This window comes from Erpetoichthys calabaricus, chromosome 7 (assembly GCF_900747795.2).
Source record: "Erpetoichthys calabaricus chromosome 7, fErpCal1.3, whole genome shotgun sequence".
Classification (NCBI taxonomy): Eukaryota; Metazoa; Chordata; class Cladistia; order Polypteriformes; family Polypteridae; genus Erpetoichthys; species Erpetoichthys calabaricus.
In genome coordinates this window covers 151,677,341-151,697,124 of record NC_041400.2, presented here as the reverse complement: position 1 = coordinate 151,697,124, position 19,784 = coordinate 151,677,341, and positions in this window count along the sequence as shown.

Sequence of the window (19,784 nt, the reverse complement as noted above, 5' to 3'; positions counted from 1 at the left end):
AGAAACATGTGTGTTCAATTTTGAGTCATTGTGTGCAAGAGATGACAGCAATGTTGGATTTTGTAACACAAGTGTATCACAGTGTGGGATGTGTTTAGTGACTGGTAATGTGTTTAAGGTTTAGCAAAAAAGAGGGGATGAGTTTTGCAAATTGTGTCTAAGTACCCGAACTGTGTTTGAGCTTTGGCCAAAAGAGTGTTTGATTTGAAAAATTAGTTCAGGCCACCGAGAATTTGGTTCAGAGAATGGGGTTTAGTGTTTTAGCAACTGAGAAAAACTGTAATGGACTAAGAAGCACTTACTTTTAGAAAATATCATGATTGTTACATTTTCTTAACCATTCATACACTCAATACTTTGACACCGTTCTGCAGAAAATTAACAGTGCAGTCCACACAACCTCCTTGACTTTCCACTTTTATTTTGAATGGCGATAAGGATGCCTGCAGTGCAGGGGCGACCTGCCTTGGAATTATGAATAATTTGCTTTCTATATTACCGAATTAAGTTTGGCTTTTGTTCCAGCAAGATAATGGACACTTTCAGCTTTGGCCAAAAGCTCAATTTGGCTTGAAACATAAGCAAAAATGCATGTAAATATAACAGTGGCAGGCAAATTGATAGTGTAAATACCATGGGGAGGACTGCATGCCCTGTTTTATTGGTCTTCAGAAATTATCTTCTCTGCAAGGACTGCATTAGTTTCCTGAAACGATATTTTCCTGGACTTGGGTGCCCTATGGCAATGTCACAGATAATTTAAAATGAAATGCACCAAATGGAATGAGAGAGAGAGAGAGAGAAAGTGTAAAAGAGAGATCATTATCGTATAATAGCAGGAGAATGAAGAAGAAGAAAGAAAAGCTAGACAGCTGGATGGAGTGCTTATTATTTTGCTGCTTGGTAGGTGTTCCCTGTGGTCTAAACAGTTGACGACATGTGTCTAGAGGCTAGGGAACAGTTAGATTATAATAAAACAATAAATGTGCCTGAGGAAAGGAAAGGGTGAACTGGCAATTCTGTGTGGTGTTACTGTTTTCATATTAATCATCATTACTTTGTACAGCTGAAAACTGTTTTAACTACTAAGGTCAATTTTTTTGAATTATTCTTTAACAGTAACATCTAATGGCGTAATATTTAATGAGGTGGCACAGCAGAAGAAGAGTAGTCACTGACACCATATTCTTAATTTTGCTTTCTCTTTCGTTATGATTGCACATTTAGTGAATTTAGGTAATGCTCACTAGTTGGACAAGCACAAAACAAAAGTTTTTTAATCCTTTGATCAGTTGAGTTCTAAAGAATGAATCTTCATGCTAATACATTAATACCCACATAAATTCATAGAATTAATTTTATCTGTGATAATGTTAAAAATTACTTACTTTTAAGCAAATCAAATGTTAGTGTATCCAGGCAGCAGGAACTCTATCAAGAAATAAACAGGAAACTTGAATTTCACCTAGTATAGACTGGATAATTAAACCTTGCCTTTATTTCTTTATATTTTCATTGTGTGTTTCCCTACCCCTATTACTGTGAGACTAGTGAGACACTGGAGTGTCTGTCAAATAATGGCTCTCAAATTCATTTATAGTAAAATCATTAATCAGTTTTGATATATGTATTTACGTATAGGCTTAATTTGGTATAAAACATACAGTCACTGGCCACTTCATTAGGTACACCATGCTAGTACCGGGTTGGACCCCATATTGACTTTAGAACTGCTGCAGTTCTTTGTGGGATAGATTCAACAAGGTGCTGGAAACATTCCTTGGGGAGTTTGGTCCATATTGACATGACAGCATCATTCATTTGCTGCATTTTTGTTACTTGCACATCCATGATGTAAATCTCCCATTCCACCACATCCCAAAAGTGCTCTATTGGATTGAGATCTGGTGACTGTGGAGGCCATTTGAGTACATGTTGAGATGATCTGAGCTATGTGACATGGCGTGTTTTCTGCTGGAAGTAGCCATCAGAAGATGTTTACTCTCCGCATAGAGTCATGGGAAGGAAAGACCTACACTTTCAAGGGTTATAATGGTCTGTCTTTCTGTCCAAGTTGTCATTTTCTGACTGTTATGATGGCGCAATATTGTCCACATCAAGCTGCTGGTGGTGTAACAACACAATTTGTTCCAACACGGCTCTTATACAGACAGAGGGTTTGTAAGACATCTACAAAATGTGGAACACCGTTAGGAATTGTTTGCATCAGCTTTCAAGGTTTAATTCACTTGCATTGCTACAGAAAAGCTGCAAGTTTTTAACCCATTAAGTGTTCCCTGAAAGAGGCCTTTTTTGTATAACTCTGAAAATTAAACTATTTTTAAGTTTTTGGTGTGCAAAACTTTTTTTTTTCCTTTTTAACCTCCATTAAGCCATTTTACTCCTTATCTCTGTCTTTATTTCAATACAAAATTGGAAAAATGAAAGTATTCTAAAAGTTTTGACAAGCAGAGTATATTAAAAGGTGTCTAGTCTGTCAATCCTTTTATCTTTTTTGCATTAACTATGCTAATAGATTGTGCCCTCTGGCATGTTATTACTCACTTGGTAGTCTGTATTGTGAGATAATCCAAAAAAGAAGTACTCCTTTTTATCGCTACAGTAAATTGTAGACGTCTCTGTTAAATGTGGTAAACAGTATGTAATGCAATTGGTGACAGTAAGCATTGAGTTGCCAGAGTGAGAACAATACTAGAAGAACACTTGCTTGTGAACTGTTCAAGTACAGCGTACTAAGTTAAAATAGGAAGTGTAAAGAATACCACAGATAACCTTGAAGTCTTCGATCAAAATGTGGAGCAAAAGACAAACTACATTTGAGATCTGAGCACTTTGTTGCAACTAACAATGGTAATATTTAAAAAGTGTCTTTTTATAAAAACACTTCCCTTTTCTGTGCTGAAACAGTCTGTTATTAAAAAAATAAAAAAATCTTTTCACTTGGCTGCTGAAAATTCTACCTTGTCTGTTAATGCTTTTGTGTTGCCTTAAAAATCACCTGAAGATTTTGATAGCTATTTCAAGTAGAAAGTGTGATAGCTCTCTTGTTTTGTAAGTCTATATATATTATTGTTGATATGAAATAATCAAATATATTATGTAGAACTGCTACCATGGTTTCATAAGCTATTTCTATGTTATGCTGCGCTATTGATTCCCATTTATAATTTCAGCAGTGTGAGCTAAAGTAGCTGATTTTGGAAACACAATTTTAGTTTTATAAGCTTCAGATAATGGAAAAAGAATTATAAGATCAGTAAAAGATCAGAGAGAAGACAAGAAAGAATGAGAAGAAGAAAGAAAAGGTAAGAAAAGAGGAAGGGGAAGTCAAACCAAGAATGCTCCGAGTTACACTTCAAGTAACACAAGAAATGAGCCGCCTGGAGAAACTAAACATCTTCAGTACCAGGTTGTAGGATGTACTTTGCCACACTTTATTTTGCTTTAATTTATATCACTACCTGTTAATGCTTAAAGTTTAAAATTTTTATTTGTAGACTGAATCGTTTGCAACATTGTAGTTAGAATAAATCCAGAAAATGTATGTATATTTGGTTATTAGTATTACCATAACTGAAAGTAAATAATTTGTATGAAGGATAAGTATTTATCATTTATATGTTTTCCCTTCTAAACTTAACTTTCATTAAGCCACGCAGCAGTTTCAAACTGTGTGTGACACACACGCATAAACATACATCAAAGCATCATCACAGAGGATACTGTATATCCATCTTCTATTATTGATATTATTATGTATTATTTTGCTTACTGCTTCAAGGGTGCATGGGTTATATGTTGAAAATTCTTTAAAAAAACCCGAAAAACTCTTTTTAGTGAGTTTCAAGTTTTGTAATTCCACAAATGCATGCAAAATTTATTGTAGCATCAAGTCCACACAACTGTATGCAAAATGAAAATCAGCTCATCATTAATAACACTAGTGACATGATTTAAGTAATACATTCTGTTAAAACATGCAGTCATTTTGTGTAGAGTTCAGTTGGGAGCTATCTTGCGTATTAATAATCACTTTTGGAGATATCTAAGTTACATCCGGCGCCGCCGTGAGTGGCAGCCTTTTCAGCAGCTCCGTGTATGACTGTATATGTATGTGTACTTTTCTACTTTTATTTTTCTATTTTTATTTATTGATCACTCCTACCACTTTTTTTTATGTGGATTCCTTCCCTGGACACACTTACTTTTACAACGTGGGCATGGATTTTAACACGCCGAGACTCACCTATTCAAGTACTCAACTTCGGGCGCTGAGAACAAATGCCAGTGCCGGTGTGGTTCCATATTTACCCGACGAGGTAAGAAGGCGATATCGTGGCAGCAGAGCCGGCACTAAGCTAAAAATGAAGCGGCTTGCAAGAAAGTGGCGATTCAAGCCTTCGGTGCCTTCTGTGATTCTGGGGAATGTAAACTCAATCTCAAATAAGATCGACGAACTGGCTGCGCTGGTGAAAAATGTAAGGACCTACAGAGAATGCAGTTTGTTGTGTTTTTGCGAAACCTGGCTAAATAACACCATCCCAGATGCCAACGTGGAGCTAACCGGGTTTAGTACAGTTAGAGCGGACAGAGATGCAAGTACCTGTGGTAAGCACAAAGGAGGAGGACTCGCTCTCTATGTTAATACACGGTGGTGTCACTCTGGACATGTTAACGTCAAAGTCTCCACTTGCTGCAGGGATATCGAACTGTTGGCCGTAAGTTTACGTCCCTACTATTTGCCCAGAGAGTTTGGACATGTCATTGTTGTTATTGTATACATTCCTCCTCGGGCAGACGTGGAGTCAGCGAGTGACATCATCCATTCCGCTGTTGCTAAGTTACAAACGCAGCACCCTGAGGCGCTTGTGCTAATCGCTGGAGACTTTAACCATGTGACGCTGGACAAAACATTACCTGCATTCTCCCAGTATGTGCACTGTAACACCCGGGGAAATAAGACTATTGATTTACTTTATGGAAACGTTAAAGATGCATACAGCGCCACCCCGCTGCCTGCGCTTGGGAAAGCAGATCATAACCTGGTTCTGCTTCAGCCTCACTATAAACCAAAAGTTAGAGTCCTACCTGTAACCACACGATCATTCAGGAAGTGGACTCCGGAGGCTGAGAATACTCTGAGAGAATGTTTTGGAACTACAGACTGGGATATCCTGCAGGGATCTCATAGTGAGAACATTGAGGAAGTTGTTGACTGCACTACTGACTACATCAACTTCTGTATGGACATTGTAGTTCCAGTAAGAACAGTACGCTGCTATGCTAACAACAAGCCATGGATTACAAGTGACATCAGGGGCCTTTTGAATCAGAAGAAAAGGGCTTTTAAAGACGGTGATCAGCATGAGCACAAGCGCGTGCAGAAGGAACTCCGAGTCCAACTCAGGGCGGCGAAGGAGCAGTACAGGAGAAAGCTGGAGCAGAAGTTGCAGAATAACAGCATGAAGGAAGTGTGGGATGGGATGAAGATCATCACTGGCTGCAGCTCGAAGCGGGGGTACCACCATTGAGAGAGACGTGAAGAGAGCAAACCAAATGAACAACTTTTTTAACAGGTTTGACCACCCTAACCCACTCTCACTCTCACCTCGGAGTAGTGCACCCTCCACATATCCTTCTGCTGATACCAGCATAGGAAAGACATCCCCACCCATAATTACAACAGCGCAAGTGAGCAGAGAGCTGAGGAGACTTCGTGCCAGCAAAGCAGCGGGTCCAGATGGAGTATCGCCACGACTGCTGAAGGTCTGTGCATCGGAGCTGGGGGGTCCTCTACAGCGCATCTTCAACCTGAGCCTGGAACAGGGGAGAGTCCCGAGGCTTTGGAAAACATCTTGTATCACCCCAGTCCCAAAGGTATCACGTCCTAGTGAGCTGAATGACTTTCGGCCTGTTGCTCTGACATCACATGTGATGAAGACCATGGAGAGGCTGCTGCTTCACCACCTTAGGCCACAGGTTCAACACGCCCTTGACCCTCTGCAGTTTGCATATCAGGAGAAGGTGGGAGCGGAAGATGCCATCATCTATATGCTACACCGATCCCTCTCTCACTTGGACAGAGGCAGTGGTGCTGTAAGAATTATGTTTCTAGACTTCTCTAGCGCCTTCAACACAATCCAACCTCTGCTCCTTAGGGACAAGCTGACAGAGATGGGATTAGATTCATACCTAGTGGCATGGATCGTGGACTATCTTAAAGACAGACCTCAGTATGTGCGTCTTGGGAACTGCACGTCTGACATTGTGGTCAGCAACACAGGAGCGCCACAAGGGACTGTACTTTCTCCGGTCCTGTTCAGCCTATATACATCGGACTTCCAATACAACTCGGAGTCCTGCCATGTGCAAAAGTTCGCTGATGACACTGCTATCGTGGGCTGTATCAGGAATGGGCCGGAGGAGGAGTATAGGGACCTAATCAATGACTTTGTTAAATGGTCCGACTCAAACCACCTACACCTGAACACCAGCAAAACCAAGGAACTGGTGGTGGATTTTAGGAGGCCCAGACCCCTCATAGACCCAGTGATCATCAAAGGTGACTGTGTGCAGATGGTGCAGACCTATAAATATCTGGGAGTGCAGCTGGATGATAAATTAGACTGGACTGCCAATACTGATGCGCTGTGCAAGAAAGGACAAAGCCGGTTATACTTCCTTAGAAGGCTGGCTTCCTTCAACATCTGCAATAAGATGCTGCAGATGTTCTATCAAACAGTTGTGGCGAGCGCCCTCTTCTACGCAGTGGTGTGCTGGGGAGGCAGCATTAAGAGGAAAGACGCCTCACGCCTGGACAAACTGGTGAGGAAAGCAGGCTCTATTGTTGGCATGGAGCTGGACAGTTTAACATCTGTGGCAGAGCGAAGGGCGCTCAGCAGGCTCCTATCAATTATGGAGAATCCACTGCATCCACTAAATAATGTCATCTCCAGACAGAAGAGCAGCTTCAGTGACAGACTGCTGTCACTGTCCTGCTCCACAGACAGATTGAGGAGATCGTTCCTCCCCCAAACTATGCGACTCTTTAATTCCACCAGGGGGAGTAAACGTTAATATTTAACATTATACATAGTTATTGTCTGTTTTTTTCACCTGTATTATTATCATTCTTTAATTTAATATTATTTATTGTATCAGTATGCTCCTGCTGAAGAATGTGAATTTCCCATTGGGATTAATAAAGTATCTATCTATCTATCTATCTATCTATCTATCTATCTATCTATCTATCTATCTATCTATCTATCTATCTATCTATCTATCACACAACTGTATGCAAAATGAAAATCAGCTCATCATTAATAACACTAGTGACATGATTTAAGTAATACATTCTGTTAAAACATGCAGTCATTTTGTGTAGAGTTCAGCTGGGAGCTATCTTGCGTATTAATAATCACTTTTGGAGATATTAGTGACAAATTCTGGATCCTTTCTGGTTTTGCAATTTGTTTTTATGTGAAATAGATGACATTATTTGTTCCCTCAAATATGTTTTAAGGGTTCTATATGATATGTTATGATCCATATTTATATTAGTTTCAACAAAAATAGTGATTTCTTTAGAGTTAAATCTAATAAAAGCTTCATCTGATAGTAATCAAGGGTTAACTTGTCAATTGAAGGTTAAATCTGTAGTGCTTTATATTTTAAGTACTATAATAAGTGTAGTGTGACCACAAATGACAACATTAAAATCAAAAGATTTAATATAGTGAAGTAAGTTGTTCTCAACAAAAGTAGTAAGAAGCTCTTAAATAACTATGATGTACTGGTGAGGAAATAAAGCAAAGATTATTTTCTTGAAAATCAGTGGAGAAACCTTAAAGGACCCAGTAATTTATGGTATTTGATTAAATGTAAATTCTTGAGGCAGGTGTAGATAGTGATGGTAAGTCTGAAGATGAACAATCTAGAGCAGGAAGTAATACACTGTTAAAATTGCCTGCTGTTATAAATATATGACTGCATATATTAAGGATTAAAGAGAGAGCACATTATTAATAAATTCAATATTATCCCAGCGTGATGTGTTTATGTTAGCCAGCATTCATTTACTGTTGTTCAGTTCCTTCACTATTTTAATATAGCATCCCACAGAATCAGTGATTACCTCAGTAGCCCCAAAGGAGATTGCTACATGAATTAGTATTCTTACTTCTTTAGCATTAATGTAGAATCTGTAGCAAAATAACTTGTCCAACACATTCTGCACTAAAACTACCCCCCAAACACACATAAGACCTTCTGGCTTGGATAGTGAAGAGCTGCAGCTGTTAATAACCTGTAGGTGGCAGTAAAATAGTGAGACCAGTCCAGAAGTACCACAGGTTTACAATTAAAAGCATTAAAATTTGAATGCAGCAGGTCCAGCTTGCTGTGTTCACAAAAGGAACATGCTGTTAGATCCAAAGTTGCCTAGTTGAAACTTCCTAACATATATATATATATTATATATATATATACAGTACTGTGCAAAAGTTTTAGGCAGTTGTGAAAAAATGCTGTAAACTAAGAATGCTTTCAAAAATGGAAGTGTTAATCATTTATTTTCATCAATCAACAAAATGCAGTGAATGAACAAAAGAGAAATCTAAATTAAATCAATATTTGGTGTGACCACCCTTTGCCTTCAAAACAGCATCAATTCTTCTAGGTACACTTGCACACAGTTTTTGAAGGAACTCGGCTGGTAGGTTGTTCCAAACATCTTGGAGAACTAACCACAGATCTTCTGCGGATGTAGGCTTCCTCACTTCCTTCTGTCTCTTCATTTAATCCCAGACACACTCGATGATGTTGAGATCAGGGCTCTGTGGGGGCCATACCATCACTTCCAGGACTTCTTGTTCTTCTTTACGCTGAAGATAGTTCTTAATGACTTTGGCTGTATGTTTGGGGTCGTTGTCCTGCTGCAGAATAAATTTGGGGCCAATCATACGCCTCCCTGATGGTATTGCATGATGGATAAGTATCTGCCTGTATTTCTCAGCATTGAGAACACCATTAATCCTGACCAAATCTCCAACTCCATTTGCAGAAATGCAGCCCCAAACGTTCAAGGAACCTCCACCATGCTTCACTGTTGTCTGCAGACACTCATTATTGTACCACTCTCCAGCCCTTCAACAAACAAACTGCCTTCTGCTACAGCCAAATATTTCAAATTTTGACTCATCAGTCAGAGCACCTGCTGCCATTTTTCTCCACCCCAGTTCCTATATTTTTGTGCATACTTGAGTCGCTTGGCCTTGTTTCCACGTCGGAGGTATGGCTTTTTGGCTGCAACTCTTCCATGAAGACCACTTCTGGCCAGACTTCTCTGGACAGTAGATGGGTGTACCTGGGTCCCACTGGCTTCTGCCAGTTCTGAGCTGATGGCACTGCTGGACATCTTCGGATTTCGAAGGGTAATAAGCTTGATGTGTCTTTCATCTGCTGCACTAAGTTTCCTTGGCCAACCACTGCGTCTATGATCCTCAGCGTTGCCCGTTTCTTTGTGCTTCTTCAAAAGAGCTTGAACAGCACATCTTGAAACCCCAGTCTGCTTTGAAATCTTTGTCTGGGAGAGACCTTGCTGATGCAGTATAACTACCTTGTGTCTCGTTGCTGTGCTCAATCTTGCCATGACATGAAACTGTCTTCCACAACCTCACCTTGGTAGCAGAGTTTGGCTGTTCCTCACCCAGTTTTAAGCCTCCTACACAGCTGTTTCTGTTTCAGTTAATGACTGTGTTTCAACCTACGTCTGACATTGATGATCATTAGTACCTGTTTGGTAGAATTGGTTGATCATACACCTGACTATAATCCTACAAAATCCCTGACTTTGTGCAAGTGTACCTATAAGAATTGATCCTGGTTTGAAGGCAAAAGGTAGTAACACCAAATATTGATTTGATTTAGATTTTTCTTTTGTTTACTCACTTTGCATTTTGTAAATTGATAACAATAAACAATCATTATTTATATTTCTGAAAGCATTCTTTGTTTACAGCATTTTTTCACACCTGCCTAAAACTTTTGCACAGTACTGTATGTGTGTATATATATATATATATATATATATATATATATATATATATATATATATATATATATGTATAGTGAGGGATGGCCGGCCATTCATCCTGGCCAATACCCCCAGGCCGGTAGATGGAGCTCTCCTTGCAACGTGGAGATGCCCCAAATTCCAGCAGGGCCTCATGGACTATGGAGTTTTAATACACAGCCCTGCTTGATAACGTTGGGGCCACCAGGAGTCGCTGCAGAGAGGCTCAAGGACTTATACGTGCCCTATAACCCGGAAGCATGTCATAATCATATGACCAGAGGGAACGACGTGTTTCCGGGTTGAAAAGAAGGACTTTTTATCTGATCCGGAAGTGATAAGAAATCACATGGACTGTAAGATGGGAAACACTTCCGTGTCAGGGAATATAAAAGGATGATGGGAAATCCCAGACGTGGAGCTGAGCTGGGTAGAAGGGTGGCAACGCGTCTGGGAGTGTGGAGGATTATTGTTATTGCTATTATTAATTTATTATTGAGTATTGTGGAGAGGAGGGTGCTTTGTGCACTTTATTATTATAATAAATATTCATATTTGGACTTTTACCTGGTGTCTAACGTCTAGTCTGAGGGTTCAAGGGGTCACGGAGACCTTAATCTATCACAGTTGGCGTAGTCGGCAGGATTCTCTGGCCATCGGTTTGGCAGAGGACCTGAATTAAAATTGTTTTTACTGTGGACAGAACCCTAAGAAGGCAGCGTCACGACAGGCAGAGAAAAATCGCCAAACCTCACCTTTACCAAGGACGTCATGGAAAAGAAGAAGACAAAGCAGAGCACCAGCAACAGCGGAGGTCTAAGGCTCAACACGGAGCAGCTACGTGCTTCGGGAGAAGCATCCGGAAGAGGACGATGGAAATGAGGTATGTGCCGGGAGCGAATTTGAAAACTTATTTAAAATAATGCATTTTGTCCCGTGCGTATACCTCCCAGTGGTCCATCCGGAGGTTCTGCGGGAGGCAGGAGAGAATGCAGAAGGCAGTAGTGCACTCACATCAGTGGGGCAGTCGAGCGAGAAAGACTTCTGCATGTCGGGTGCCGGTGACGGACACGTTACCCACCCCGAAGGATTGTGAGAAGGAGAAGGTCCGTGTCCAGCTGTTTGCGTCTTCACCCCGGAAAAGACGGACTTGGTTTTTCTGAAAAGGAAAGGGGAGGCGAGTGAAGCACCACTCTCCCTCAGATGAAAAAAACTCCAAATCCCAGAAGCCTCCGCGAAGCCTGTCAGAGCAATTGATCCTGGTTTGAAGGCAAAAGGTAGTAACACCAAATATTGATCTGATTTAGATTTTTCTTTTGTTCGCTCACTTTGCATTTTGTAAATTGATAACATCCAGCCATCCATCCATTTTCCAACCCGCTGAATCCAAACACAGGGTCACGGGGGTCTGCTGGAGCCAATCCCAGCCAACACAGGGCACAAGGCAGGAACCAATCCCGAGCAGGGTGCCAACCCACCGCAGAAATTGATAACAATAAACAATCATTATTTATATTTCTGAAAGCATTCTTTGTTTACAGCATTTTTTCACACCTGCCTAAAACTTTTGCACAGTACTGTATGTGTGTGTATATATATATATATATATATATATATATATATATATATTGTGAGGGATGGCCGGCCATTCATCCCGCCAATACCCCCAGGCCGGTAGATGGAGCTCTCCTTGCAACGTGGAGATGCCCCGAATTCCAGCAGGGCCTCATGGACTATGGAGTTTTAATACACAGCCCTGCTGGATAACGTTGGGGCCGCCAGGAATCGCTGCAGGGAGGCTCAAGGACTTATACGTGCCCTATAACCCGGAAGCACGTCATAATCATATGACCAGAGGGAACGACGTGTTTCCGGGTTGAAAAGAAGGACTTTTTATCTGACCCGGAAGTGATAAGAAATCACATGGACTGTAAGATGGGAAACACTTCCGGGTCAGGAAATATAAAAGGACGATGGGAAATCCCAGTCGTGGAGCTGAGCTGGGTGGAAGGGTGGCAACGCGTCTGGGAGTGTGGAGGATTATTGTTATTGCTATTATTAATTTATTATTGAGCATTGTGGAGAGGAGGGTGCTTTGTGCACTTTATTATTATAATAAATATTCATATTTGGACTTTTACCTGGTGTCTAACGTCTAGTCTGAGGGTTCAAGGGGTCACGGAGACCTTAATCTATCACAATACATATATATATACAGAGTTGGGTAGAGTAGACAAAAATTGTACTCAAGTAAGAGTAGCATTACTTCAAAATAATATTACTCAAGTAGAAGTAAAAAGTAGTCCACCGAAAACTTACTCAAGTAAGAGTAAAGAAGTACTTGGTGAAAAGACTACTTAAGTACTGAGTAACTGTTTGAACATAAATGATTTATTTTTTAGAAATGTTGTAATAAGACAGAGAAAAATATAACATAATGTGCAAATTCTGCTACTTCCAAATAATAAAATTAAAAAATGAGTAAAAATAAATCACATCTTTACAAAATAAAGATGCACAAATAACACAAAGTTCCAAATCTCAGTTTTTCACAACAAAACTTTTGAAGCCGTAGGTAACATGTATGTTGGAACAGTGCAAACTGCTTACAGTGACAAGATATCCTGTACACTGACAGTATAATACTGCATATGCACTTTGTGGTGTAGCAGGTCCGTGGCTTCAAAAAAAAAAAAAGGCCAGTTTCAAATCCATAAAGCTGTGTCACTCTCTGTGGGCGCAATTGCATGACCACGGGGAGTTAATGAGGTAGTTGGAGCAAGTCACACCTGCATGTGTGGGTCCGATCATTCTCAATTGATTTATTGGCTTCCTGCGGCATGTGATTAAGGCCCATGGAGACAGGAATGTATATATACGGGTCAGCACAAAAAAGAAGGGGGAATCAAAGAAAAGGAGAAAAGACATGAGGTTAAAAGACATGAAAGGCAGGCTTGGGAACGACGATCTGGTTCTTGCAGTGAAGCTGTGACTGTTTAGCAGTGAACAGGAGCCCCACATGACTAAAAAGTCTCTCACAGGCTGCAAGACGCAGGAAGTTTGTGTGTGGTCATGTGACTGCATGACTACGTCTGATTGGAGAAACAGTCATACAGTAGATCCACTGGCAACTTCTCTCTTGCAAAAATATAGTTTAATGTATAAATGGAAAAACGTAATGAGTTGAGTGTTGCCCAATGTAGCGGAGTAAGAGTAGCGTTTCTTCTTCACAAGTAAATGTAACTCGTTACTACCTACTTCTGTATATATATATATATATATATATATATATAAACAATCTTTAATGTATGATGCACTACCTAGCAGCACACTAACAGATTAAGAAAACCTGGACTTAACCTGTTACTGTATGCAGCAAGAGTACTTTTAAAATGATATTTCACAAATCTGTTACCATTTATTTGTGATTATTCACTGTATGGAGCCTTTTCCAGATTTAAATAAATAAAGATTCTTTCTGGAACCTTCATGTGGATGGGTCTTTCGGGAAACAAAAATAGTTCACCTATGGCATTGATCTGAAAATCCACTCTGGCATCTTTATTTTTAAGAGTGTACATCTTCTAATATTTCACCTGTAAATTATTTTGCAGTGACACTTATCCATGCACAATGTGAAAGTCACAGGAAAATGAAGCTGGTCCTTGACAATGAAACCTACAGTAGCAGTGAATGTTGCAAAAAAGAACGCTAAGCTTGAAATCAATGTAAACATTTAGAAAAATAAATAAGCACAACGACATAAGCAAGTGCCTTAGAAAAGGATTTGGATGGATTCCTGTGCATGTTCCCAAGGAAAAAGCGAGAGATTACTTAAACACTGAGTTCTTCCTGAATGTTATTTCAGCCTCCTATTTAGATTACAATGATCCTCTAAATTGTGTTTCATTGAAGCTCCTGACCATATTTTTATAGGAAAGAATACATGTCGATAAAAATACAGCAACATACCAAAAAAAAAAACTGTAATTCTCCTTCTGCACTGCTACTCTACTCCTTGTTTTGTTTTTGTCTTTTTCTGACAATGATATTGTCAAGCACTTAACTCCTTCTACTCATATCAAGTTGTGCAGTAGACAGTAGCACTTTGGGAACTTTCAAAAGTTGACCTAATACTATTCTGGACAAATTACACAAATAGGATTGATGAGCTTTATTTGGTTGATGACTTCTTCTCATTAAAGCTGTTCTCATTTTCCACTTTACAAATTATATTTAAAACCCATATGACATAGAGGAAAGTATATTGATTTCTACCAAGCTGACTGGGCTGGGCCACTGTGGACACAAAAAGGTCACATCAAGGTGTGCATCACATCTTTCACTGAGAAAGATTTGGATGGTTGGAAAGAACTGCGGTCAGTAATACTGCTTATGGTCTACAAAGCCTTAAATAATCTTGCTTCATCTTATATTTCTGAATGTCTGACACCTTACACTCCAAATTGTAACCTTAGATCTTCAAATGAGTGTCTGCTTAGAATTCCAAGAGCTAAACTTAAAAGAAGTGGTGAGGTGTCCTTCTGCTGTTATGCACTTAAAATATGGAATAGCTTGCCAATAGGAATTTGCCATTTTAAAAAACTGCTAAAAACACATTACTTTAACGTGGTTTTCTCATAGCTTCATTTTAGTTTAATCCTGATGCTCTGTATATTCAATTAATTATCATTATTATTCATGGTGGCTCCAAAATCCATACTAACACCTACTCTCTCTTCTGTTCTTTTTCCGTTTTTCTGTGGTGGTGATCTGCGCCATCAGCACCTGATCAAAGCACCATGACATCCTTACACTGATGGATTACACGGCCAGAAGTCCACATGACCATCATCATCAAGTCCTTCCATGAGAACCCTAAATACAAAGAGGACTGATCATTTATGTTAGGTAGAATGCCCAGAGGAGGCTGGGTGGTCTTGTGGCCTGGAACCCCTGCAAATTTAATTTATTTCCAGCCGTCTGGAGTTTTTTAAATTTTTTCTGTCCTCCCTGGCCATCAGACCTTACTTTTATTCTATGTTAATTAGTGTTCTCTTATTTTAATTCTTATTTTGTCTTTTTTTCCACTTTCCTCATCATGTAAAGCACTTTGAGCTACATTATTTGTATGAAAATGTGTTATATAAATAAATGTTGTTGTTGTTGTTGTTGTAAAAAAGCTGCTTTCTGGTTGAGGAAAGAGTTTTTTCATTATATATATAAAGCCCTCAGTAAAGTCAGACAGCAAAGTGGATGTGTGAGTGTATGAAAATACTCTGTGATGTACAAGAGGATTTAACAAAATCCATCTGAATGTTATTGCACTGAAATCAGTAGCCTACAAAACAAAGAACATAGAGCATCAAAAATGCCAAAACTATTTGAAAAACATCTCAAAAACACATTGAAATAGTACAAAAATATCCTAATGCAGAGGAAAAAAACATTCTTTTGTGGGATCAACTGAATAGCTTGCTTTTGAAATGGCAACCAGAACTGAACAAAGAATTGCAGAAGCTTTACTTTTTCATGGTAGAGACTGTAAAAACACTCTTTATCATAAACATAAGACTACAGTATATAACTAATCATTTTATGTTCTTTTGCATAATTTACTTTTATGTACAGTTAAAACAGACTTGCCACAGACAAACAAAAATGTGTAGTGCATTTGTTGTATATGCAAAAAGAAAAAATCTGAACAAAAAATTGTTCCTTACAGTAAACACCTTATTTCACATAAAACTGCAGAAGAACAAGATCAAATCGAAAACTAGAAAGTACTTCAATTTTTTTTGCGTTGTTACCTAAGAGGGTTGTGCCATTATATATTTTTTCTGATTTCTCAGAATGTGCAGTCCAAATAACCTTTCAAGGCTCAGTGATTAGATGGAATTCATTATCTCAGATGGAATAATTAGATATAAATGGCGTTTCAGGTAAAATTGTCAATATTACAACCTTTTTGATGTACTACTGAGTTGGAGGAGGCTTCCAAAAGTGTTTCTCCAGCTTTTGCAAAATACTGTTTCCCTCCACTGTGGAAAGTAAATTTAGTAAGAAAGGGACATGAAATGGTCATTATTGTGGAACCTTGTCAAATAAGCAAGCTTTAAAATGAAAACAGATACTTAAGTAAATAAATAAATCAATTAACAATCTTGAACTAATGAGCCTTGGAGAAAGTAGAGGTAAATAACAAAAGGAAAAATAGTGCACTGATTTAAAGGCAAGTAATAATTGTTATTGCCTGAACAACTGCTTAAAAGGACCTGAATTGATTGTGTTGGGTGTTTTCTCATGCAATACAGTACCTAGTAGTGACAAACGTTTCCATCATTGCTAGGGATTAAATTATATGCTTTGATAAGAACCTATTTGTGGAACTATTTCTTTTTCCTTTTTCACCTCACTTTTTTTTTTTTTTTAACAGCAGTGCTAATTGAAAAGCTATGTCTTTTCTTCACATTTTAAAAATTGCTACTGCAGTTGAATTTTGTTTCTTTGTGACAGAACTAGAGAAACATCTGGCTTAGCAAAAGACCACATGAAATATGCAGTAGTTCTGGGGAATAAACAGAGGCAGTCCTTATGCTGAATGACAACAGATTTTAACTGTGAGTTAATGAGCCGTTCAATGCGCTTAATCAGCCTTTTTGATACATGTAAATTGTTGGCTTGTTTTTACAGAAATGGACAATAAAGTCAGCACAATATTGAGTTAAAGAAAAGTGTTGAAGGAAATGGTTTAAAATGCAGGAATTTACCTACTAGCTCAGTTGTCCATTTCAAGCACAACAAACCTGATACAACAATCATCAATAGATGTAAAGGTATGCCTGGGAGTAAATCAAAGGTTAACTTTAAAAAATGTCAGTTGTCTATAAATTTACACAGAACAAATTGCACTGAGTGATGTTCTGTGGGTTTAGATATAAAGTGTTTTAAGAGAGTAGTGAGCTCTGTTATGAATGAACAGTAAGCTAATATGAATATATTAACTATAGAGGTATATGTGGGCGGCACGGTGGCACAGTGGATAGCGCTGCTGCCTCGCAGTTGGGTGACCTGGGGACCTGAGTTCGCTTCCTGAGTCCTCCTTGCGTGGACTTTGCATGTTCTCCCCGTGTCTGTGTGGGTTTCCTCCGGGCGCTCCGGTTTCCTCCCACAGTCCAAAGACATGCAGGTTAGGTGGATTGGCGATTCTAAATTGGCCCTAGTGTGTGCCTGGTGTGTGGGTGTGTTTGTGTGTGTCCTGTGGTGGGTTGGCACCCTGCCCGGGATTGTTTCCTGCCTTGTGCCCTGTGTTGGCTGGGATTGGCTCCAGCAGACCCCCGTGACCCTGTGTTCGGATTCAGCGGGTTGGAAAATGGATGGATGGATGATATATGTTTGGTTGTTATGTATTCACTCTTCTTGCAGGGGAACAAACAAGGAAAAAATTAAGGTTGCATTCTATATATTGTGACATGTGTGGCCCTGTCTTGCACCCCAAAACATGAGGCTGAGTCTCAGCACTTTAGCAAAACCAGCTTTATTCAGCTTGAAACAGGAACAACACGGTTATTTATTGTAGCCAAATCTTCCGCTCTCCTATACACAGACACAGCAGTCAGGCAGGGTTGAGGCCAAATTAGTGGCCAAGTTATACTGTTCCCTGCATAATGTTCCGTGCATCACCCATTGATGACAGTCGCGTATAGCACGACCTTGATCGGTTTGTAGTTGCTTCTGTGGTGCTCTGCTGCAGAGCTGTTAGCCTGCGGTTGCCGATGAATAAACCGTCTTCCACAGACGCGGCAATCAGAATGTGCTTCAGGGTGTTGTCCCATTGGGGGAGGGGGGGTCCCAAAAGAGTTCAGAAACCTCACAATATAGAGTGTAATGAAGGTGTAACATTAGTTTTCTTTAGTCACTTAAGTAGTAGGGTGTGGTGTTTTAAATACGACAATAAATGATAGCATTTAAGATTCCCTTTTTACCCTTTTATGCTTTCCACCTGTTCCACTTTGTAAATCGTTTTGACTATTTAAATTTAGATTTTGTTTTTCATTGGCTCTAGTTTTCTAGTTTATCTTTATTCAGATGACCTTTTCTCTTTTATTCTCTTTTTTCTCATATTTATTTTTTTATTTTAGTTTTTTTTATTTAGATTTGTTTCTTGGAGTTTTGAATGTTTTGGAATTATTTTTATTTATTGGATTTTTAAATTTTATACATTATAAATGTTTTTTTCAGGCCCAAAGGTGTTGGTGGTATCTGCTTTATCTTTTTTGGTGCATTTGTGAGGTTGTAGGTCATTGGTCTTTTTTGAGTGTTTAGGCTTTGGGCCCTATTTGAGCCTTAACTCTTTCAGGTTAGATGTCGACTTTTGTCGAAGTGCAGAGGCAGAGGACACTAATCAGCTGTAAACTGCGACAAAACACGGCATTACATTTTAGCTCAGTCTATTGGCTTGAAGAAAAATTAGCTTCATTGGCTTGACCTCAGTTCCAGGCGTGTGAGCCTCTAAAATGGCATTGACATCAGGTGAGAGACCAAAGTGAATGCACAAAGCAAAATACTCTATGGACAATGTTCTGCGTATTGTTGCTGAATCTGACTCATTGGACTCCCGATTTTGATGCAAGTTGAGATGGAGAACAAAAACTAAAGTAAAGTACCAGCATCAGCAGATTGGTCCCCAGGTAATCATGGTGCTGAACACATTCGTGTGGCTGATGCGCCTACAGCGACGTTCACCTGGGAGGACTGTCACTTATGATGACAAGAGGTACAAACCAGATTGTGTCGCACTGCCACAGCTGCCCACCTTCCGCAGGAAGACAGCCAGGCAGCTGGCCCGCTGCGCATTCCCGCTGGCCATCAATTGCCTCCGTGTAGCCGTTGCTGCCAGAGACAATGAACAGCTGTCATCAGCAGCCATTGCACTCAAGAACAGATGTTTTATGATGATTAATGTGGGAAACCACTGCTTTGTGTGCTTTTCAGAAAACAGTTTTTTGGAAAAAATATTCAACCCTCAAAGAGTTAAGGATTTGAGATATAACAATACTAAATATTGATGACAAATACCAATATAAGACAAAAACTGAAAACTCTGATCCGATTATAAAATGGAAAAAAATGTTTATCACATCTTATTTCATTGAAGTGGATATATTACAGAGATCCACTTAAAGATCAGTATAGATTGAAGAGAGACTTGGATGGACTGGTGTTTCATTCCAGTCATGGCAATAAAACTAGAGGGGTGACAATATTAATTCACAAAACAATCTCTTATGACCTCTAAAGTGTTTTATGATTCTTAGTGGACTTATATTATAGTAAATAGCAAAGTCATACATAACTAAACTAGAACATTTGAACTGCTTATTAAACTGTTCAACAAAATACTCTTCAGCCATAATCACACTATCTAGAACTACCACAACATTTTTACAGTTCTTACAACAGTGGTTCTTAAACTTTTTTATTTTTCTCTCGAGACACTGTTTTTCCGGTTGAGTGTCTTTACAACCCTTGGTGAGTCACCCCTGATCATCGTTGGGGTTGTCCCCCTTCGAGAATCACTGACATTTGCCGTTTGGGGGATTGTTTTCCCCCTGCATGTGATGACCCGTTACAAAACTTTCCATAAAACTGGTCATGACTCTATGTCATTTACAGTAGTACTATTGAA